The sequence below is a fragment of the Balaenoptera borealis genome (genome assembly GCF_965194805.1).
Source record: "Balaenoptera borealis genome assembly, chromosome: 20".
Lineage (NCBI taxonomy): Eukaryota > Metazoa > Chordata > Mammalia > Artiodactyla > Balaenopteridae > Balaenoptera > Balaenoptera borealis.
The window spans coordinates 3,213,640-3,238,071 of NC_138879.1; the positions used below are offsets into that span (position 1 = coordinate 3,213,640).

At 39.8% G+C, this 24,432-nt stretch overlaps 1 long non-coding RNA gene across 1 annotated transcript in view; it reads right to left on the reverse strand.

The window, feature by feature from the left end:
- LOC309617797 overlaps window positions 1-24,432 on the reverse strand; it is a 502,721-nt gene that overhangs the window by 135,225 nt on the left and 343,064 nt on the right. The window lies entirely within an intron of this gene.

Consider the following 24,432-nt stretch of genomic DNA (forward strand, 5'->3'; position numbering starts at 1 on the left):
TTACTCTGTCCATATTAGTGGCACAGAGGAGTTGAGTTCTTGTAGGTTGATGTGGAGAAAACAAAAACAAAAACAAATCAACAACATCAACAGCAAAAATCCCCAGAAACAATCCATCTGAACTCAGAGCCATGCAGATATTTAAAGCTGTGTTTGAGGAACTTCAAATGTATGTTCACATATATATATATATATTGTTCACATATTTATTTTCCTTAAAGAAACTTGCAATTCTAAGAAATTCTTTAAGGAACCACCAATAAGTTTTGTGCAACAGATTTTATTTCTCCCTTATCTTTTTATTTCTGTGTAAGACGCATTTAACCCCACTTAGCGAAATATTATTTGCAACCTGAGTCATCTTCTGCAGAGAAATGGCTGCAAAAAGTTGCCTTTCTAAGGACTTAAGACTTTTGAGCCTTAGTTTGCTCACTGGAAAATAAGAACAAAAACAGAATTTTGTGAGATTTAAAGGGAGAGAGTTTTTGTAAAAGTGCTTCATAAATTATAAAGTACTATACATATTTTAGTTTTACACTTGTAGTGGCAGTTTTTCATTTTCTCATATAGATAGTTTTTACTCCAAATTCAAGACATTTAAGTCTAACCAGAAAGAAGGGAGCTCGTTGCATTTGGGAAACATTCACCAAGCATCAAGCATCTAGAACTATGATGGGTGTTGAAGGTCCAGAGGTACTCTTTTCAAAGAGCTTGCAGTGGCATGAAGGAAATGAGAACAACAATTACAGTAGATTTTATATTTCTATATTTGTGCTCTGACTTTGGCAATCAAAGCAAAAGACCTCCAGTACAGTGTCTGTGCAAGAAATGCAAGCATACTTTTTTCCACTCTTGCTGAGAAAATCCATCCCATTACCTGCCACGTTATATTGTATGCATTAAATGCCAAGGTGGTTTTCTTTTTTTCTTGCACTGGAGTTTATAAGGTGGCACTTATGCACCTGGAGCCTGGTGCCACGTGAAGGGAAGTTGTTATTCTTGGCAAAATGCCAAACCTATCAGATTACAGAATCGATTTCCTTTATCTTGGGGCACTGGACTCTTTTCAGGATGCAAGAGGGATAGGATTTCACAGCTTGTTTGGACACGCTGGTCGTTTCTTATTCTCATTTTTTTCCAAGAGAAGAGTGTAGTCTCCTGGCACACCTCCTAGTCGGGTCAATGCCTGAACAAGAAATGCATTAGGTGCCCCGGATGCCTTCAGCTGAACAAAATGGCTTTATTGCCCCAAAACACAACTGCTTTCCAAGTGCGAAAGGTTGGCTCTTCCTGGACCTTCTAGCCAAACAAAAGCAGCCTTGCTCTTTGGCAGAAGTTTGGTAATATTTCTATCAGGGTTGGTTGTATAAGCAAACCTCCTCTGTTAACCTTGGAGCCCAAACTGATTTCCCCTCATTGGACTCCGAAGGATTCCTTCCCTATCACTTCCTTGCAGATATATATATATATTTCCTTCACCATCTTCATCACTTCATATTGCAGGTCAAATCTTTACCAAATTTTCAAGTCACCGAAAGCTTTCTGGAAAATGTGCTAAAATGAACCATCTATTTTCTTTTCGACAAATTTTTTTAAAAAAGAAAACCAAATTCCTGACAAAGAATGATGAGGTTCCTTTTGCCCATCACCCCACCCTAACACATACACACATGCGCATGAAACTAAATGCACTCACAACGATGCCCAGGGTCCTCATTTTTAAGGAGTCTTGCTTGTGACATTGGTAAGATGAAAGGGGAAATTCAGCCCAGAAACTGTACAAACATCACATAATTTGAGGCATTTGACCTGAATTATTTATTGTTTACTATATGTGTTATGGTTACAGGAAAAGAAATAATAATAATGATGGGATTGTTGGTGATTCTCGTTTTTTTCTTTATAATCTATTTATAGTTTTCATATTTTTTACCATGAAAATATACCTCTTTTTCAGGTCTTATTAAGATTTTTGAGTTGAACTTGTAGTTCATTTTTTCTATTCTTGTTTTCTTTGTTTTATAATAATGATTGGTCTATAAAATATCATCTGAGCACCACTTCTGCCAAAATCCGTGAAGTTTTTGGGTCTGCAGCATCCTCATGTTTATTTATTTATTTATTTATTAAAAGTTTCTGAGTACTTTGTAATAACCCAAAGGTTATCAAAAAGAGTCTTTAAAAATGTCCAGCTGGATATTTTTTTTGTGTTTGTGTTTTTGTGTGTGTGTGTGTGTGTGTGTGTAAGGAGCCTATCTCATTCCTTTTGTTTTTAATATATAATTTTATTGAACTGTGGTCAGAAAACATAATATATTATTTTCTTTACAACATAATGGCCATTTTTTTGTGAATATGCCGTGACTGAAATAAAAGTATATTTGCCCTTTGTTAGGTACAAAGTCTATATGTTTATATAACTTATGTAATGATAACATATAAGTCTATATGTTATCATTATATAATTCAAATATTCAATATCCTTAAATATTTTTTATCTGTTTAATCTCTTGACTACTGAACTAAGTCTGTTTAAATCTCTACCATAACGGTGGAATAGTCCATTTCTACTTGTCTTTAAGGGCACTTGCTTCCTGTATATCTCAAAGATATATTAAGTTATGATATATTAATATATTGATATAAGACATATTGTTATATGATATATCACTATGGTATACTGATGTATTGCTCATGGTAATGGTTGTTAAATCTTATCGGCAAATTGTAACTTTATCAAATATAATAATTATCTTTTTGTCTTGAATTACTTTTTTGTCAGACATTAATGTGGTAATGCTGTTTTAGGGTTTTGTTTTGTTTTGTTTTGTTTTGTTTTGGTATTTACCCAGTATATCTTTATTTTTCACCCTTTATTCTCTATCTTTTTATGTCTGATTATTTTTACATGTCTGATTTTTATAACAAATTTGAGGAGAACATCTATGACTATTATATTATGAATAATAACGTTTTCTATTTTCCTTGCCCCTTCTCTTTCTTCTCTGTCCACTAATATATTAATGTATTTGTCTTTGTTTCTTCTCCTATTGGCTTTTGTATGTATGTTCTGTTTCTTTAATTTTAGTGGATGTCTTTATACGTTTAAGCACTGTATTTAAACAAATCATTCTGAAAATGCCTAGAACTTGTTTGCATTTTCATCTATTTTTTTTTTTTGCTAAGATATGTCTATGCTTAGCATTTCTCCACCCTACAGTACATGATAAAAATCAGAGCTGAATGAATTTTAGTGGGTTTTTATTTTAAATGTGATGCAAATTCCTTATGCTCCCTAAATTAAGATGAAACAGACACTGCGGTGATTCAAGTGGAATAGAGATTTTTACTACGTCAACAAAGGAATCTGCATTAAGTTGTAAATTCCAGGAAGTAGGTCAGGTTGTTCATTTGATATTGAACACAGCCGCCTTTCCCAGTCTGGTCTTGCAAATCCACATCAGCTTACCTCTCACCCAACATTGCCCGTGGTAAAGGACCACTCTGAATGTAAGCGGGTCCTCTGAGTCATTCTGATGCACTGGAGCTTGAGATTTCCTGCACGAGACAAGCATAGAGAGAAGGCCCTCACCCCAGAATGTCTAAGTAGCAGGCTTGAGAAGGGGCCCCAGAATTTGCATCTCTAATAAGTTCCCAAGTGGTGTACAAGACGCTGACCCATGGAACCCACATGAGGAACAAATGGTCTAGTACAATAGTTCTGAACAGGAGCCCTGGAAACTTATCTTGACTGTAATAGGCTAGATCTACCACCTCGGGAAAGCCATTTTCTCCTCCCAGATTCCAGGTTCCTCAAGTAAAAAGGAAGAGGAAGGCTCAGATGGCAGCTGTTTCCGAGGGTCCAGCTAACTCTGGTTTGTTTGGTTTTTCTCTCTGTAAAGAGGCTGTGGTTTATTTTCTGTCACATTTGATAAAAGAGAGCATCGCGTTATTGTGTTCATCAGTGAGTTTGAGATAATTACATAAAGATTTTTTTCTTTTAGTGTTTAGACACCAGTAAAAAATTCATACAAAAAGATACAAGAGGGCTTCCCTGGTGGCCCAGTGGTTGAGAGTCTGCCTGCCAATGCAGGGTACACGGGTTCGGGCCCTGGTCTGGGAGGATCCCACGTGCCGCAGAGCAACTGGGCCCGTGAGCCATAATTACTGAGCCTGCGCGTCTGGAACCTGTGCTCCGCAGCAGGAGAGGCCGCGATAGTGAGAGGCCCGCGCACTGCGATGAAGAGTGGCCCCCGCTTGCCGCAACTGGAGAGAGCCCTTGCACAGAAACGAAGACCCAACACAACCATAAATAAATAAATTTAAAAAAAAAAAAAAGATCAAGTCCTTAAAAAAAAAAAAAAAAGATACAAGAGATTTGCTAGAGGCAAAAAAGAAGGGAAGTAAAATTCAAGCAGAATAGAGAGTAGCTTCTATAAGGCATGCCATTAATATTTATATGTTTGTATAATGGGCCCAAAATTTGCTTCTGTGAATTCTTTTAGCAGTCAAGTTGAAGGAAAATGGTCAAAATAAGGTAAATGGTTTAGGAAATACAGCAAGTGCTGTGGTGATCCAAAGGCAAAGGAAAATACTTCTATTCAGGAAGGCTGGTTAAAACAGAGAGGATGATGGTACCGGGGAGCTTTGGAGATAAACCTGAAATGATGGGTACGGTTTGAAGGGATAAAGGTGGCAGGCACGACATTGCAAGCAGAGCACCACTGCAAACACACATATGAACATGGGAGACCTAAGGCCTATCTTAAGAACCTCGAGACACCCATCTTGTCTAGGGCAGGAATTTTGCTACCCCAGAACTTTTGACGATGTCTAGAGGTCTTTTTGGTTGCTGCAGTTGTGGGGCTGGGTGCTCTCAGCATCTAGACAGATATGCTGCTAAACATTCTACAGTGCCCAGGACAGGCCCCCGCGAAGAACAAGTATTCAGTCCGATATGTCAGTGGAGCTGCTGTTGAGAAGCCCTCGTCTAGGGGGTAGCTACTTTGTGACGTTAATGAGGAATATGATTGGAAAGTAGCTTAAGGACTTTAAATGATTTTTCTTGAAATAGAAGGTTGTGAGCAACCACTGAAGTCTTGTGAATAAGGGAAGGATGTCGCCCTTTAAGAAGCTAAAATGATGGGCTTTTTAGGAAGATGATGCGGCAAATGCATAGAGGTGACTGGAGGGGTACGAGATGAAGATGGAGCTTTGTAGACTAATTAAGCGCCTATGGCTCAGTATTTCAGGTGAGAGGTCATAAGTACTTGGACTTGAGAAGGGGAAGGAAGTGCTTGTCTCCAGAGATGATTCAGAAAAGGGACGTACATGACTTGGCAACCGTTTAAATCACGGTGGAGGAGAAGGCGGCTGGAAGCATCAAAGCTGGTCTCGGCATGGCTGAATTAAGAAACAGAGGAATCAGAAGACTTCCCTGCTGGTCCAGTGACTGAGACTTCGGCTTCCAATGCAGGGGACGTGGGTTCCATCCCTGGTCAGGGAGTGAAGATCCCATATGCCTCGCAACCAAAAAACCAAAACGTAAAACAGAAGCAATATTGTAACAAATTTAATCAAGATTTTTAAAATGGTCCACATCAAAAAAAAAAAAAAAAAAAAATTCTAAAAAGAAACTGGAGTCAGGAGAGAGGGCTGATTGCAAGGTTAAAGAATACACATTGATTTTGAGGGTGGGCAGGGTATTTATAGGTAGACACATTCAGTAGGCTTCTGGAAGGCAGATAGATTCAACATAACACTTCTGTCCACATTCCTAAACTCTTCCAGTTGAGCTGAATCCAGGTTACCACCCTCACTTGCAACAATGTAATCTTTTCATTCTGAGGCGGGAGGGGGCCCAGGCTTGGCCCTTCAGCAGTTCAAGGAACCACCAGTCTCATCCCAGCCGTGTCTTACTGGAGTTCACTAAATATTTAACAGTAGTCAAGGGCTGTCATGGGTATTGTTTACTACAGGTTGTGTCTGCCTCTGTGTACATCTTCCATGATTTCAGGGTTGTAAATTTCCAAGTCACGCTGGTTCTCTGGGCACCAGCTCACATTTATGTAAATCACCTTCACATGCTGGTACACAGCCACTCAAGCCGGACGATTCAGCACATCCCAACATGTACATTTGAGATGGTTCCATGAATTACAGTCTTTGTTCTAATCCTGCCTTGACTCATTCCCATGTATTTGCCATCACTCCTGCTGCAACTTGACCCACGGTGCTCTGTTAGCCTTGTTATACAGTCTTACTTTACAGCGGACAAAGGTGCTGCCCCTTCTCTGATGGCAGGAATGGAAGCAGAGGAGGCCAGGAATCAATCCATGCGCACAGCTGATGCACACCACGGCCAGAAATTGGCATCTTGACAGATTCATTAGACGGCTGCATGGACAGTTTAATTCCTTCTGACTTAGGCAAGGCACATTTTCTTCCATCTCAGGATTTCCTCATGCTGCCAGCTCCAGAGAGTCATGCAACTCTGGAATCCACATACACTGTGTATTCCAACTATACTTTCACCACCCAATTTGAGTTTGTGCCACAAAGAGGAAGCGTGATCTAAGGAAACTGAACTGTGGTTAGTTACGAAAATTCTACCCATGTCTCGTGACCTTTCTGTTAGTTGATTTGTCAAAGTGCTATCCCAGTTGCAGGAGCACAGGTGTTCCATGAATCATGTTGACTGGGCTGGATTCGGTACCTGAGGTCTTGAAGGTACTTGTCTCCGTGTCCAGAAGTCAGACTCACCCAAGAAGATGAACCTACACCAGGGTGATCCACTGTGAGACCTGTTGAAAGATTAACGTTATGGAAAGCCCTTCACAGGAGGGGGAAGGATAGGAGAAGGTATTTCCTTCTTATCTACCAGCTTCCACATGCCACGAAAGAAACAATTTCCAGGCAGACAAACTGGTCAGTGCCATGCTTGGTGTGGATGATTTTTCCAATGGATACATCAATCCTTCACTGACTCAGGACCCTGAGAAACTTACATCTTACTAGGCTACAACACTTCCTCACTGATGGAGAATCTGTCTCCTGGATATTTTGGCCTGTCTGCCAGGCCATCATTCCTTTCCTTGCTGCTTCCATTTTTCTGTACGAATTGCATTATTCACATTCCCAGAGGTTTATGGTAATCGTCAGCAAATACTTTTGCAGCAGAAGGTAACATAGTGGGTGGCTTAAAAGTAAGAGAGACAAAGAAAAGCTCCATCAACCTCATAATTCTCTAGAACTTGTCCTGCTTCCCTGGCCCATTTGAAGGTGAAGTTTGAAAATTTTGTGTTTGAAGAAGATAAGGAATAAAGAGTGGAATGACAAAACAAACAAACAAACCCTGAAAAATATGGTTTCTTGAAAAACTATGGACAGGATCGAGACTCCATGTATAAAGGGATTAAGATGGCTGAATGAATGTTTTATTGAATCATTTGGACTTCGAGGCAGATAAGCTGCTCCCTGAGGCTCTGTAAGGGCCTTGCAGAAAGTTACAGGTAACAAATTAATTCCTTAGGGGCCTTAAAAGGAGAACACACCTTTAGAAATTCTCCTTTCTTCCAGGTAAGACCTAGTCAGTCTTAATCTTCCTTCCCTCTTGTTTTCCTAATCTGGAACATCTTTTAGAAAATGTCACTCAGCTATAAAAAAAAAAAAAGAACAAAATAATGCCATTTGCAGCAACATGGATGGACCTAGAGATGATCATACTAAGTGAAGTAAGTCAGACAAAGACAAATACCATATGATATTGCTTATATGTGGAATCTAAAAAAAATGATACAAATGGGCTTATTTACAAAACAGAAATAGACTCACAGATGTAGAAAACAAACTTATGGTTACGGGGGAGGAGGGGGAGAGGGATAAATTGGGAGTAGAGCTCAGGGAGCTCTACTCAATACTCCGTAATAACCTATATGGAAAAGAATCTAAAAAAGAGTGGATATATTTCTGTGTATAAACGATTCACTCTGCTGTACACCTGAAACTAACACAACATTGTAAACCAACTATACTCCAATAAAAATTTAAAAAAAAAGAAAATGTCACCTTCAGCCTCTAAAATTCAGCAGCAGTGATATGATTTTACAGAGATACAATTAAAAGTATGCCATTAATAATATCTGAGATTTATGGCAAGTGTTTCCAGTGGTCTTCCTGACCCAAAGAATGCTCCTGTTCAGACTTTGTCAAAGATGACCACCAGGGCTGAGTTGGGAACCGACGCCCATCAGTCCTTGAAAATCACTTTAGTCTGACTGCTCCCGGGAATTACCACCTAGGCTTCCCCAACTTTTCACACACGTTTTATGCATTCACACATACAGACACACACTAACATCAGCTCTACGTAGCCCTGTATTATTTTCGATTGTGTCTTTAACGGCTTCCTCTGTCCTGTTCTTCCCTCTGACAATCTGAGATGAAAAAGCTCCACTCATGTTCTCACCTATTCTTTCCTCCATGAATGGAAAAGAGATTTAAGTCTACAGATTAAATGAAGTGACCTCAGGTTCCTGCTAAACCTTCCTTTAGTGTCACTTAGGATCCGTAATTAGTAAACAATTTACACTGAGAACTTCAAAGTAATTCATAAGCTACCTGTATTAATCTAGAAATTACTGGGAAAAAAAAATCTGAGTTTATTTCCCTGGGTATAAGCAGGCTGAGTAACGGTTACTTTGCATGACATTTAAGTGTCTTGACAAATTCCATTTAATCTGCCTAGGTCAGGACCTCTAAAAAAGACGACTGAGTAAAAGCACTTTTATTTGGCAGTCCTCCACAAAGTACACCCAAAACAACAAAATTAACAAAAAAAAAAAAGGAAAGAAAAGAAAAAAGAAATCTTTTCTTCAATGGAATGAGGACGCCGTCAGCTGGAACACTGATGAATGTCTGCCAAGCACAATGAAAGTTGGATCATTCTGTAGAGGGCCACGAAGAGAAACTAGATCTTCAGGTCTTAAGCCATGTGGCTGATTTTTTTCCTTAAAAGTGAAAAAATCAAAGGTCTAACCAAAGACCATTTTTCTTGGAAAACCAAAATGTAGGAGCATGAGCTGGCCCAGGAAAAAAATCACACCACCATCTAATTCCATAGAGTCCCAGTTCCAGCCACCGAGCATCAGGGAGATGCTAGGCACAGGGTAGATGTAATGTCACCACCATTTTCCAAGATTTAACATTCCAACTAGAGAGATGTCTTGAGGGAGGCAAGCTGGAGATGGGAAGGAAAGCAGCAGTGTTCTCTGTAACTGTTGCTCTCCAAACCAGAGTCGTGGAAAAAAAAAAAAAAAAAGGACGACAACAAAAATGATCATGGAACAGAGCATCCATAATAGTCGGACCAGAACAAGAAGAATAGAAAAAACTAAGGACATATTCCCAAAGCAGAGGGCGGACAGATTAGGTGAGAAAATGTTCTGAGTAAGAAGCCTCTGAGAGATGGGGCAGATGGACGCTAGCACAAAGCCCGGCATTTATGAGGCACTTAGTAAATATTCCCTGGGAGATGGAAAGAAGGAAAGAAGGAAGGAAAGGAGGAAAGGGAGGGGGAGAGCAGTGAGTGGCAAGCAAGTGGCAGGTGCCTACCCATCCTTGTTTCCAGGGTTACACCCTTGCCACATATAGACGAAGCCTTTGTTTCTTTTTTGGTTTTCTACCAAACATCTCAAGGCCATGTGACATTCTGGGTGTATCTACATCTGGGCCAGAAGGGTACATTGTGTTCTATCTTTAACTCTCAGGGCATACAGGAATAGTCTAGGTCTCCTGAGAAGTCCTGGGATGATCAACAGATATAATTTCTCTTGCACACTTCTTTGAGCAAATCATTAAAAATAACGGAAATACATTTACTTTCAACAAAGGGGCTCTCTTTGGATTCCATGAGGATGAGGATGAAGAATATGTATTTACATTTTAATTGGTGTCAAAATAAATATTTGTATTGGTGGCAAAGTTAGAAACACGTTAACTTTTAAACCCATGCATTCTAAAAGTGACATATGTCTTATTAGTATTTTTCAGAGTTTCTTAAACTTTCTTGGCTCAGTTTTCTCATGTATAAAATGGTGATAACAGTATCTACCACGCATGGTGTGAGGATATAAACGAAAGGAATTTACAAAACATCTATCACACTGTCTGATACATTGTAAGCGTCTGATTTCCCCATTTTAGACAGGACCCTAATTTAATAATATTTTCTGTGTCTATCTTTCCCAAAGTACTTTGGAACCACTTCTTTTTAAAACCACATTAGAGCATTTGAACACGGTAAGGTAGAGAAAGTAAAATCTAACACTTCTAAAATGTTTGAAATAATTCATTCAACTTAAAAAGAAATACCAGAAAATGAAGGGTCATCTACGTAGACGGAAGGTATAGTATATGTTTGTTCTTTACAGTTTGAACAAAGTCCAAAGTGGATCTTTTTCCTCTGACTTCCTGTATTTGCTTCCTTTCACTTATCAATGTCAGCAAATCCAAGAGGGTAGATCAGCTTCAGGCACTGGTGAAAGCAAACAGTCTAAGTGGGGGAGTTGTTGGAAGAAGTCTCCCTGCCAAGCGCAGTACTGATGGTGGATGGGGCTCCCTGCAAAAAGCCCTTGGCTGAGGTGCGGCGCTGAAATCGGCAAAGCTGGCCTCCGGTTACCAGAACCTCAAGAGGGAATAATCGCTGTCTTGCCTGTCAGCTTGTTCATGAGGTAATTCCCAACCAGGGCAGTAGCACTCTCCAGAGTGTGTTTGGGAATATGTGTGGGTATTTTTGGATTTCACTATGACTGGAGGATATTTCTAATATTTAACGTCAGGGATCCAGGGATGCTCCACTCCTGCAATGTGGAAAAAAGTATCCCATCCAATTTGCAGTCTCATGCATTAAAAATACTGCGATACACACACACGCACGTGCACGTACATATATGTCTATATAATACATAAATTATATATACGTATGAAGAACAAAAATGAATTCCATCTCAGGATGTCGATAGCAACCAGGGTTCTTGGCCTTCTTTAATAAATAGAAATTGATTAGAGGCCAGACAAGAAATTCAGGCAAGGCTTTATTGGGGCCCCTGCTGCAGCAGGGGGGAGCGACAACAAGTAACAGGTTCCCCCGAGGGGGGGCGAACTGGTTCCTAACATGGGGTGAGGGCAGGGGTGTGTGCAGGGGTCAGGCGGGAGGGGTGGCTGAGGTGGTCTGCCCGCCCCTTAGGTGGTGTTGAGCGCAGGGGGCCTGCACAGGACCCTGCTTTTGCTCCCGGCTCTTCAGAAGTCGCAATTGGTCTTTTTGGCCTTTTTGTATCTTGTTGTCCATAATTTGCCCGAACTGCACATGCACGCGGTTACTTTTAGTCCCTCATAGTTTCTTTGTGTTTTGTGGTTCAAGGAGACATGTGTCCAGGTGCAAGCCCTGCAGCAGAGGGTCCCAGGTCCCAGGTCCCAGGTCCCAGCCTGTCTCAGTGTTAACGTAAGTAAAGGCATAGAATGACGGATTGATGCGCTTCGTAACGGTGGGGCTGCTTAGGGATTCATTCCTCTGTCCCTGAATGTTGATTCTCAGATCACTCTCCATTCCATCGGACCCAAGATGCAACTCTTGGGGATCAAGTTACATGTCCCCACCACACTCAACTTCTGTTAAATATTTACAATGGCAACAGATATCTGAGAATCATAACTTGCTATTTGTTTTTTTTCTTTTAACCTCAAGGTTTAAAGGTTCTCCCTTAAAGAAGCCTTTGTGAGAAGACCACTCTGGGTAGCTGGTAAATCTGTGTGTGAGCCTTCATGCAATGCATCGTCTTCAGGAATGGATGCTTTTTCAGGAAAGATTTTTGTAGGTGGTTCTCTTTTGTTCTGACATTGTGTTTATATTGGGCTCCATCCCCACATTTTTTTTCATGTAGTTGCATTTTCAGAAAGCCAACTCATAGCAAGATATGTATTTTTCTTTGTCCTATACCGGGGTGGGGCCTCTTCTTATTTATATACACTGTCAAAAACAGATGCTATAGAAACACAAACTCTTATTTTTGGTGGCAACATGTCTTTCCTAACTTCATGCAGACCTGAAGGAAATTATATCCTAAGAAAACGGAAGATGGCAACACACTGGTGAAAACTCCGTTTGAAGAATATATTACTTAAGAGCTGTATTGTTCAGGTGAAGCACTTTTAGGCCTTTTAAAAATGGCTTTCTTAGGTTTGGTTATTATGGATGTATTCTCCCCAGCAGTGTCAGGGCCATTTCCTGATTCTTGCCAGCCAAAAGTTGCAACATCAAAGAAAAAGGAGCAGAGTTTTATGAAAGTATTTTCCTGGGAGTTTTCGTTATAAATTAGGAGGGGGAAGAGAGAAATTTTAATGTGGATCAAACTCTTGCTTGTTGTCAGAGTAACTATTGCAACAATTGAGTAGCTCGTGTGTTGCCCAATTTGACGGCAGGCTCCAAAAGTCAAGAGTGTCCTTAGATTGTATGTATTTTAACATGCATCTTCATAGCATTATTTTATTTGTGAACGATGCAAGTAAAAGTGCTTGCATGTAGTTCTAGCTGTATCTACCTTATTAAGTGCTTTATTTCTTGGAAGAGGAATTTTCTTTCAATCTAATATGAGCATATCTTCTATCAGAGTCAAATTCTCCATTAGAAACATCGTTGTTGGTTTTTTTTTTAACTTTTTTTTTTAGAGCAGTTTTTTTTTTTTTTAAGAATTTTTTTAAAAAAATTAATTAATTAATTTATTTTTGGCTGTGTTGGGTCGTCGTTTCTGTGCAAGGGCTTTCTCCAGTTGCGGCGAGCGGGGGCCACTCTTCATCGCGGTGCGCGGGCCTCTCACTGTCGTGGCCTCTCCCGTTGCGGAGCACGGGCTCCAGACACGCAGGCTCAGTAGTTGTGGTGCACGGGCTTAGTTGCTCCGCGGCATGTGGGATCTTCCCAGACCAGGGCTCGAACCCATGTCCCCTGCATTGGCAGGCAGACTCTCAACCACTGCGCCACCAGGGAAGCCCCTAGAGCAGTTTTAAGTTCACAGCAAAACTGAGAGGTAGGTAGGTAGGTACAGAAATTTCCCACACATGCAAAGCCTCCCCCTTTATAAACATCCCCCATCAGGGTGGTACATTTGCTAGAACTGATGAACCTACACTGACACATTGTAATCACTTGAGGTCCACAGTTTGCATTGCAGTCACTCTTGGTGTTGATATTTTATGGGTATCACGGTATTTTAATGCTCATATTTTAAGGCAGATATTGAGTTCCTGAGATCACATAACATCAGAATATTCTCAAGCATCCACCTATGCCCCTGGAAGAAGTTATGTCAATGATCAGAAGTTCTATTTTGCTTGTCACGCTCTTTCTATTTTACCCTTGCTTTCACATTCAATTCCACTTCCTGATTCTCTCTCAGACTGGAAGTGCCAAAATGCAGCAAGGAAGTCCAGCTCTCCTCTTCCTAGAAACAAAAAGGTTTAAGAAAACATAAAACTCATTGTGAAATTTCTAACCCAGTTGCACAAAGGCAACGGTTTCTAATTCAGAATGTTCCAAGGGGTGGTCTCCTGTGGGAGAAACCCTGTGCATGCTTTTTGTTGAACTTAATGAAGCTATGCTAAGAAGTTGCAGAAGAGCTTGGGATATCCACCAAAGGGTAACAGAGGATACCTCTAATCTGCACCAACCATCATGTGCCAACCTAGCCACACCTCTCAGGAAGCCGCTGGTGTTCTGGGCCCCACAATGTGACTCCTGTGACGTACTTCTGAGATGTCAAATAAGGATACTATCTGTTTGTGTAAACAAATATACTTTAAAGTGTCAACTCTTTCCCTTGGGCCATACATACCCTATTTTAAATACTGTATCTGATAAACTACAGAAGTCATCGTGATTATTATGGTATCTAATTTGGTAGCAAACAGACCCTCCTTGAACTCTGAGCACAAAAGTCTATTTATTGAGATAAAAAATTAACGTGTTGACATCCTATGTGGCCTGTAAATATGCGAACATAAAAGAAAGAGAAAGTGCTATTTTCTAGAGTCAAGCATTTTTCACTCTGAAACAGAATCATCACATTCAACCTTCTTACTCAACCCAAACCAGATGCAGATTCTGTGAATTAAAATGACCAGCATATCAGTACTGTGCATTCTAAAAGTCTGTTACTTTCCTCTTAATTTCCATAAAATGCTGTCCTACTCAGGCATGTGATGTTGGCATTCTAATTACTGTAGCACTTGTGGCTTGACTTTTATGTTTTATATCCTCTGGACATCTCAAGTTCTAAGGACTAAAATCCTGATGGTGTTTTAAATAAGTTCTTCAATAGTTAATAGAATAAGACGTTAGCGCATCTACACATTGAAAACTGGTTTGACTGAATTAGATTTTTGTAATAAATCACACATAGCGAAAATGTTGTGTCTTCACAGCTAAGACAAAAAACAAGGAATTTTTCACTTTGCAAAATGTAGCTGTGTAGATACATCGTGTTTATCTCATACCCCATCTTCCAAGTCATTGTTCTTCCTTAGATAACACCAGTATCGGCAGTTTATCTAGTACTTTGACCTCTTTTACTACTTAAAACCATAGGGCCTGGCTTCCAAGAAGATTTATAGGGCAGAGCTACAATTCAGTACCTATTCTAGCTCTCTTCATTGCCTCTTAGAAAACAACTATATTTAGAGAAGGATTTCACCAGTCTTAGACTCTAGAGTTTGGTGTATAAACACAATTCAAATGTCCTCACAATTTTTCATATAAGCAAAAAGAGAACACAGATCTGAGTTAGTGCTATAATTACAGTATCAAACACTGTGTGTGTGTGTGTGTGTAGGAAATTCTTTCAAAACCATACCAAAATGTTTACGGTACTCATCTCTGGGTGATGGAGCTATGAATCATTTTATGTTCAGCATGGAAATTTTATGGATTTGCAGTACTTTATAACAACTAACAAGTTAACATCAGAGGGATACAGAGGCTTAGAATGTCATCAGTGAAATGCAATTAACATCTACTTTCTGTCGGAAGCCCTTAATTTCATAATCAGCATACCAAATTATTTGTCAGAGGTGTGGGCTGCTAGTCAACCAACAAGAGCCCATAGTAATATATGGTTTGTAACAAGGAAGAAAAACATAGCACAGTGTAATAGAGCAAAGCCAGGGGAAGTTATAAACATGGAACAAATTTTGAAAAGAGCTGCAGCTACTGAGTGAAACGTGTTTTTGTCTGGTGAAAAGGGTGTTAGTTAATCTACAGTCAGCCTTTTATTTAAAATTTATTTTTAATTGAGATAACATTGACTTATAACATTACCTAAGTTTCATGTGTAGAACATTAATATTTCTAGTTCTAGCTACAGCGTGCTCACCACAAAAATTTTAGTTTCCATTCATCTGGATCAACTGTATGGTAACAGTTTTTTAAGAGTGGTACCTCAAAGTATGAACATGACCTTGAAGGCAAATTGCTATTTTAATAGAAAATCTGAGCGTCTGTAGAAAAGGATTGAGGTTGTTTGTAGAGATGAATTTAGCCAACCTCTGCCAGGGTTAATTACATACTCAGCATTTCATTTACTGAGATAGTATTCATTTGTGTTACTTTTGATCTTTAGTGTTTGTTGTTCTGTAGTCTTTGCATTCTTCTTCAAAACAAGACTCCTTAGACTTTTTCCAAAGGCTGGTATTGACAAGCAGAGCCTAAAATCCATAGAGGGCTTGCAATGATTACCATGCTAGAGTTTGTGGAGTGGGAATTTGGTCATATGTATGTTGTATGTCATCTGTAGTTTTATTTTTCTAATTCTGTACTCCAGACTTTCATTTATTCCACTTGAAAGAGCAGGTTGCTTAATTTTATTTTTCTAATTCTCTATTTCAGACTTTTACTTATTCTACTTCAAAGAGCAGTTTGCTTATTCCTTTCTCTTGCAAAACAAAGAATCTTTGTGATATGGAAAAAGAACCTTGATTTCGAGGGGCACATAAGGGCACCTCTATTGGAAAGCTTCTCCTGACCATCACTGAGGGCAAAGTGCTCCCAGCTTGCAAAGTCTACGGCTGTCCCTTCCTGAAGACCCGTGTGACAAAGCCATCAGGCAGAGGCAGTGATCTCCCGCCACCACACTGGGCGAGAGTCTGAACATTGGTGACCTCTCCGTATAAGTGCCTGTCTTGCTGCTCCAAGCAAGGCTGCTACCCTTCGGCCGTTGGTAACCAGAGACACAGAATTCTAGTGCTGGGCTTTATCATGAAGAATACTGATTTCAAGGGCTTTCCTTCAGAATTGACTCTGTGAGGTGTGGGGATAACTTGCACACAACCTAGACACTGTCCTTTATAATGACCCATCTGATTAGGAATTTTCCTTTTCTTAGCATCGACTGTACCGTCATGTACTAAAATATAGACCTCTAGTTACGTACAACCCAGAAACTGGCGGGGGGCATGAGAAGTAAAGGACATCCCATACTTATTTCCCATTTTCCATCATATCTTTGCAGTCGTAAGAAAGAGTCTAGAGCTTCACATATACTGTCCACACTGTTTGGCACGTAGCATCACCCCGGAAACCTGACCTGGTTGACTACTAGTCACATCTCAATCCAATCTCCACTTCCTCAGGAAGGCTCCTCTGATCTGCAACCTGAGTTTTCATAGGAATGGTAATTTTCCTTCATAGGAAAAATTTTAAATTTGCAAATACACACGTGCTCACATGACTTTTTTTTTTGGTGATGGTCTTAATTCATCTTCTGCAGTAGATTTAAAGCCCCATGATAGTAAGAAGTTAGTCTGTTTCCCTGACGTGGTATCTCCCCTCCGTGGAGTCCCATGACTTGGAACATAACAGGTGCTCAATAAATATTTATGGGATGGATGAATGAATTGAGTGACTAAAAATAAACAAACGGGAACCTTCTTTATTCTGATTCTCCTGCCAACCTCTAGCTTTTCTTTTCATTTTCTTTAGCCACTTCTTTTGCCTGTCTCCTTAAATGTTATTTTTCCTCAAAGTTCTTTCATCTCTCTTATCATTCTATCCATTTCCCCCGGTTAATTTCATTCATCCTTAAGGCTTCCGTCCACCATATGTACGGTGACTCCTGAGTCTGTGTTTCCTAACTTGACCTTTTCCTTGAGTTTAAAATGACCTTTCTACCTTCCTTTTCAACAACTAGATAAGACTGTCTAGACAACTCCAGATCCACATCTGAAGTGAAGTCAGTTCTTGCCTTCCCCCCATCCTCCTCCCCGTCTTTCCAAACTGCCCAAACCAGAAAATTGAATATTATCCTTGATTCTTCCCTCTATTTCAACATCCATCGGTCACCCCATTTCATTAGTTTCACCTCCAGATTATCTCAAGAAACTTTTCCCTTCATTCACTCCCACTGTCTCTGTCTTAGCAGAGACTTTCACGTCTCACCTGAACAACTTCCGCCATGTTTTTCCCACCTCCCATCCAAAGCCAACTAATCCATTTTCCTTCCTGTGCTGCCAGGTTTATTTTTCTTTAACACAAATCTGCTTCTGCCTTCTACTTAAGAATGCCTTCAATGACTGCTCACAGAATGAATTTCCACAGTTATCACTGAAGTGATCAGGTCAACAGCTTCAATCTCTTTCATTCTGTCTCTGCTCCAAAGTTTTCTATGTTTTTTTTTTATGCATAGTGGATATTTTCACAGGTCTCTGCATGTATATGTTGTTTGTATGTGTTAGTATATGTTTATTGTTCTGACTGGAAAGCCCCACCTTTACTTTTCTAGACCAAACAGTCTCTCACTCATGCTGGGAATCCCAGTGCTATCTCTGCGGAAATGATTTTCCTTTTTTCCTTGAGTAGAATTCATTGTTCCCTTATTTGTCCCCCTATAGAAATTTATCTGAATTTTTAAGCTAGCACTTCTTCAAAACTGAGGAACGAATCCAATTCTCAGGGTCTAGAGCTATCCCTGAAACAGTTATGATGGGTAATTTTTAATTTAACAAACACTATACCACTCTTATTATGTTCCAGGCTGTCTTGTGTTTACAAATATTAACTCATTGAATCTTCCTAGCAACAGATGACATAGGTACTATTACTATTCCCACTTACCAGGTGAGACAACTTAGATGCACAGAGTTGAAGTAACTTGCTCAAGGTCACACACAGGCCAGAATTTGAACCTAGACTGTCCAGCTCCTGAGTCGATGATCTTACCAACTCCAGGGCTATGCCGTGTCTTTCAGATGAATGCTTGTCTACAGGGCATGTGTGTCAGCAGAATTTCAGGCGGATGGAATCGTTTCAAAGCCATTAGTAGGGGATCAGTCTCCTTGTTGTTCATGAAACCATGTAGCCATGGAGGGGAGGAGCTAGACGTTTCCTTTGAACTGCAGTGCTGGATTCAGGCAGCTGCTCAGGGTCACATGCGATCTCTTCATTCACATAGTGCAAAACCCAGAACAGCATGCTCCGAACTGGACCTAGTGTCTCCCCGAGGGGAGGAGGTGGCCGGCTCTCATTACGCTTTATGAAACTACATGCTAAATGGAGCTCGAGTTGCTCGGAGACTAGGTGTTCCTATATCTTATGGTTGTCCCAGGATATTTCCTGGAGCAGAGCTCAGCAGTTGAAAGTCCACGGCTTGGGCATGACTTTTTCTTTCCTGGACAAGTTGGCTTTGAGATGGTTGAACATGTTCCAAAATGTGTAGGCTATACGTAAACCACGATCTTTTGAGGTTATTTATTTCTTCTTTTTTTTCTGATGGAATGGCACCACTCCATGGTCAGCTACCTTTGGTGAGTATATATCGCCTAATGGTTATGTAATATGTTTGGACCATAGGTATAGGTAATAATGTATTTCAGCCTTTAGGCTACTATTCCTTTGATGAATAATTCGTTAGGTGAAAAGAAGAATCATCGCTCTACAAATAGACTAATCATGCATCTCATGTTTTAGCTTTGTATTTTTCTTCTAATTAGAAAAGTAATCATTTAAAAAGCAATACAGTCACTACATACTTACTCTTCAAACATTACAGAAAGCAGATTAAAAAGGCTTCTAGGGCTTCCCTGGTGGCGCAGTGGTTGAGAATCTGCCTGCCAATGCAGGCGACACGGGTTCGAGCCCTGGTCTGGGAAGATCCCACATGCCGTGGAGCGGCTAGGCCCGTGAGCCACAACTACTGAGCCTGCACGTCTGGAGCCTGTGCTCCGCAACAAGAGAGGCCGTGATAGTGAGAGGCCCGTGCACTGTGATGAAGAGTGGCCCCCGCTCGCCGCAACTGGAGAAAGCCCTCGCACAGAAACGAAGACTCAACACAGTCAAAAAAAAAAAAAAAAAAAAAAGTCTTCTATAAGTACCTTTTCAAAGACAACTGTAACTAATAGTTTGGTATACTCCTCTCATTTTTAATGCATACACATATATATTTATCATATTATTATTGATAACAATTGTAAACAAAATTAGATTATATTATAAATACCATTTTAAACTTTGCTTTTTAACTGAGCAATAATTATTGAGTACAAAAGAACTCAGGAAGTGTTACATCATATAACTTCTCTTGTACATGGGAATCTGATAGATTAATACTGCCTATTTCATATCTCCCAAATGTTCTGTATTGTAATAAATTAAAACAACATTTGACATGGAAAAAAAAATTGTCACCTTAAGTAATAAAAATGAAAGTTTCTCTAAACTTCCTCCACTTCGTTCTTGGAATGTTCTTGACTACTGAACTGAACCAATAAATTACACAGGAATTTTGCTATCCATCTTTAATTTAAACGCATTCACAAATCTGTCAATCAACTTACTCACGTGATTCATCCGCATTACCCATCTGTTTATTTGCATATGCATTTCAGGGCCTTCTCATCTTGAGAGCTCTAACCTCTAACACTAACCTCAAACAAACAAACAGAAAACAAAATACTTGCCTAAGCTCCTATTAAACTTTCATGGCAAATAATTTTAATAATTTGAATTAAACTCACACACACAAATAGATGGAAAAACCCACTTCTATGGATAGGATAACAATGACTAGGGTTTACAATGATTTACTCCTTTATTAGACCTTTGCCGCCTTCCATAATTAATTTTTAAACACTTCAGAACACCTGGAAATATTGTTTCTGCAAAGGGCAACTTTCCCTTAAAGAGATGCAGAAAAATTGTAGCACCGTCAGAAGACAGTGATCAGAATAGATCATACCAATTAAAACTATTTGAAGAATATGGGCACATAGCCAGGATAACAGAATAACAGAATAGGTCTCTTTTCCCCTCCCCCGACCCCTCCCTTCCCGTCTTCCCTTCTCTGTCTCTTTCTCCCTCCCCGCCTTCCCCTCTCCCTCCTGCTGTATGTAAGTTTGAAGGTTGGCTGGCAGCAGAGCTGAAACAGAAAAGCTGTACTAGGGACAATTGAATAATAACTGTATTTAACCATGTAAAAATTAGCTTCCTTTCTCTCTCTCTCTCTCTCTCTCTCTCCCTTCCTTCCTTCCTTTCTCTCTCTCTCTTCTTTCCTTCCTTTTTTTCTTTCTCTCTCTCTCTTCCTTCCTTCCTTCCTTCCTTCCTTCCTTTCTCTCTTTCTTTCTCTCTTTCTTTCCTTTTTTCTGCCTGCCATAAGGGGCTAAATTAGAATTAATGAAAGAAAACTCAAGGAACCAGATCTCAATATAAGGAGATTTATTTGCAGTCAGATATGAATAAAACTGGTTGTTTGCATTGAATGGTAATAAGGATGATCATGTTGGTATTATAAACGACATAAAAAATAATGGTTAACCTGTATTGATCTTTGTCAGGTACATTACATGCATTATCACATTTAATCCTTACAATAATGTCAGGAACTAGCTATTTTTGTTATCCCCACTTTACAGACAGGGAAATCGTGATATTAAAACTTAGTCCATGTCTCACATGTGATGAGCTTGAATGTAGAGATAAACTGCATTACAGGGGAGTATCTCACTCTAGAGACTAAACTCATAAGTACTTTGCTATGCTGAGTGGTAGTGAATCATCTATTACTGAATTAGCCTTTGAATCATCTGTATAAATATTTAGTAATCTCTTCAGCAAATGCTCAAAACCATTGTGATAATAAGAATGCAGTGGGATTCAAACAGATGTTGAATTGTTGGGTTAGACTTCATTGGTTTCATATTTTATGACCAATAAAGCACAAAGGTCAGAATTTCTGGGTTGGTAACTTTAGAAGCCTTCTTCAAACGTCTTCATAATTATTATGAATCCTCCCTCCCCATACACACACACACACACACACACACACACACACACACTCGTTTCAGAGCCTGCTTCCCATTCCTGGTACATGGAGCACAGCTTAAAAATCAGTAGACTTTGCACAGATGTAGAAAACAAACTTACAGTTACCAAGGGAGAAGGGAGGGAGGGGTAAATTGGGAGATTGGGATTAACATACACACACTACTATATATAGAATAGGTAACTAATAAGGACTTACGGTATAGCACAGGGAACTCTACTCAATACTCTGTAATGACCTATATGGGAAAAGAATCTGGAAAAGGACAGACATATGTATGTGTAGAACTGAATCACTTTGCTGTACAGCAGAAAGTAACACAACATTGTAAATCAACTCTACTCCAATATAAAATTAATCTAAAACAAAAGAACTTAAAAAAAATTCAGTAGGGCTTCCCTGGTGGTGCAGTGGTTGAGAATCTGCCTGCCAATGCAGGGGACACGGGTTCGAGCCCTGGTCTGGGAAGATCCCACATGCCGTGGAGCAACTGGGCCCGTGAGCCACAACTACTGAGCCTGCGCGTCTGGAGCCTGTGCTCCGCCACAAGAGAGGCCGCGACGGTGAGAGGCCCGTGCACCGCGATGAAGAGTGGCCCCCCGCTTGCCGCAACTGGAGAAAGCCCTCGCACAGAAACGAAGACCCAACACAGCCAAAAATAAATAATTAATTAATTAATTAATTAATTTAAAAAAAAATCAGTAGACTTGGAAGATGCCCTCATTGTTGCAGACTTGATACAGGGAAACTTTGCTTGTCTTCCGAGCTGCCTCTTTACAAGTCTTTCTTGTCATAGTGATGATGCAGAGCAAGCTGCCCATCTTGGACTCTCCTCCATTCTGCTCATTTGAAATAAGGAAGTCCAAGGACCAGAGGTGGGAAGCAACTCTGTGGGACGAAGCCTCTGCTTCAAACGTCCCCACGACCCAATGTATAGGGCTCTCAGAAGAGTTTGCTGGCGACATGCGTCACTAAGTGGTGACATTTCATTATTAAAATAATAAATGTAATAAATGCTATGTAATGTCAAGTTTCCCAAGGATCTAGTAGCTTCTCAACACGCATAATATACTTCTCTTCAAAAATATCTATTGGAGGGGCTTCCCTGATGGCGCAGTGGTTGAGAATCTGCCTGCCAATGCAGGGGACACGGGTTCGAGCCCTGGTCTGGGAAGATCCCACATGCCGCGGAGCGACTAGGCCCGTGAGCCACAACTACTGAGCCTGCGCGTCTGGAGCCTGTGCTCCTCAACAAGAGAGGCCGCGATAGTGAGAGGCCCGCGCACCGCGATAAAGAGTGGCCCCCGCTTGCCGCAACTGGAGAAAGCCCTCGCACAGAAACGAAGACCCAACACAGCCATAAATAAATAAATAAATAAATAAATTAAAAAAAAAAAAAAAAGCAACAGTCCAAACAAAAAAAATCTATTGGAATGCTCTGTATTTTCTTTTGTCTGTGTTCTAGGGTGTGTATGGATGTGGCTGTGTGTGTGTGTGTGTATAAAATGGTATATTTCCTATACTTCTTTTTTTTTTTTACTGGAGCATAAAATTTCTGAGTGGAAATCATTGCTTGAATGTGTAGCTCCTCACAATTGCTAGGACAAAGTTCTATCTAAATAGGTTCTCAGAACTTGCAGAAATAGGACAAGAATAATTTGAATTAATCATTAAAAGCAAAAAAAGAAGAAAAGACAAAGAAAAGTATTTAAACTCCTGAATATCAGACAACTGCCAATTTAAAATTTTGAAAAATCTCACCACTCTATTGGAACTATTTTACAGAAGCATCTATTCTCCAAAATAAATTTGTATGTGTTTCTTGTGCATGGATTTGTTTTCAGTCCCCCCTCCCCTCCCAAGGAGCTGACTATTAAAAGAAACATGATAAGAAACCCCTTTGATTATTTTTATGGGTGGCACATTTTTATTTCCATAAGATGATTTATGCTAATTCCTGAATGTGTTTCCAAAGGTAGTTCATGAGAGTTAAAGTCGGCTCGGAGCCCTCGATTTTAGACAAGTTGACAGTGAGGGCATTCTGATAGCATGTGATTACCCTGGCTCTTCCCTGGCAGCCCCCAGGCCTTTTTCCATGCCATTCAATTAAAGCAGTTTCCATTATGACTAACATTATGTGCTCTGAAGATCTTTCATCATATGGTGCAGTGAGGCATTATTTTAAAATAGAAATGCCTGTAAGAAAGCTCTTTATTTTCTTCCTATTGTAAGATGTTCCTTTCAAGTGTGTGTACATTACCCAGACACCATCCACGTTCTTCCTTCTTTGATTCTCCACCTCTGCAAGGTCAACCTTTAAAGTTCAGATGAGAAAAGGAACAGGAGTATTTGTGGATATTTCAGAGTCCATTTGAGGAAAAAAATAAAGAGCTTTGGCCTGGCCACTGCATTCTCTCTCTCTTTCTCTCTCAGCACATCTAAATTTCCACAATGAAGAAGACACTTAAAGTGCAACATTATTTCAATAATTGCAAAAGGGTAAAATAGCTTACTCAGCTCCCAAACTTTCCTATTGACTTGACAGGACATAAAGAAATTCATTCATTAATTATGGTAAGTGACTAATAACATAGTAAATATTTTACCTGTGTAAGGTTCAAATTTACTTTAGAGGATATATTAAAATCTATAAATTATGAAGAATGACAGCTGAGTTCCCAATATACATAAAGGACTGATTTTTTTAAAAAGTTAGAACCTAAACTGAGATCCAGTTCTCAGATTTATAAGACATGTTGAGATTTGACATGGTGAGTTAGATCAAAATATTCCTTTGGGTAAAGATGGATCTCTCTCTCATATCGGAAGATATTTACTTGGTAGATATGTAGTTACATGTATAAAGCCTGAGAGACATAAGAAATAATTTGAAAACATTTTTAATGTGATAAGCACCCTTGTTCTGAATTACACAGATTTAAGTTTTGCTCCAGAAGTGACAGCATAATTCACCCAGATTCACGATTTTGCTTTGAAGCCAATGCCCTTGCCAACTGGCTACCTGTGCAACCTTCTTCATTGTCAAACTTCCTTTGACACTGCAGAACTTCTCCAT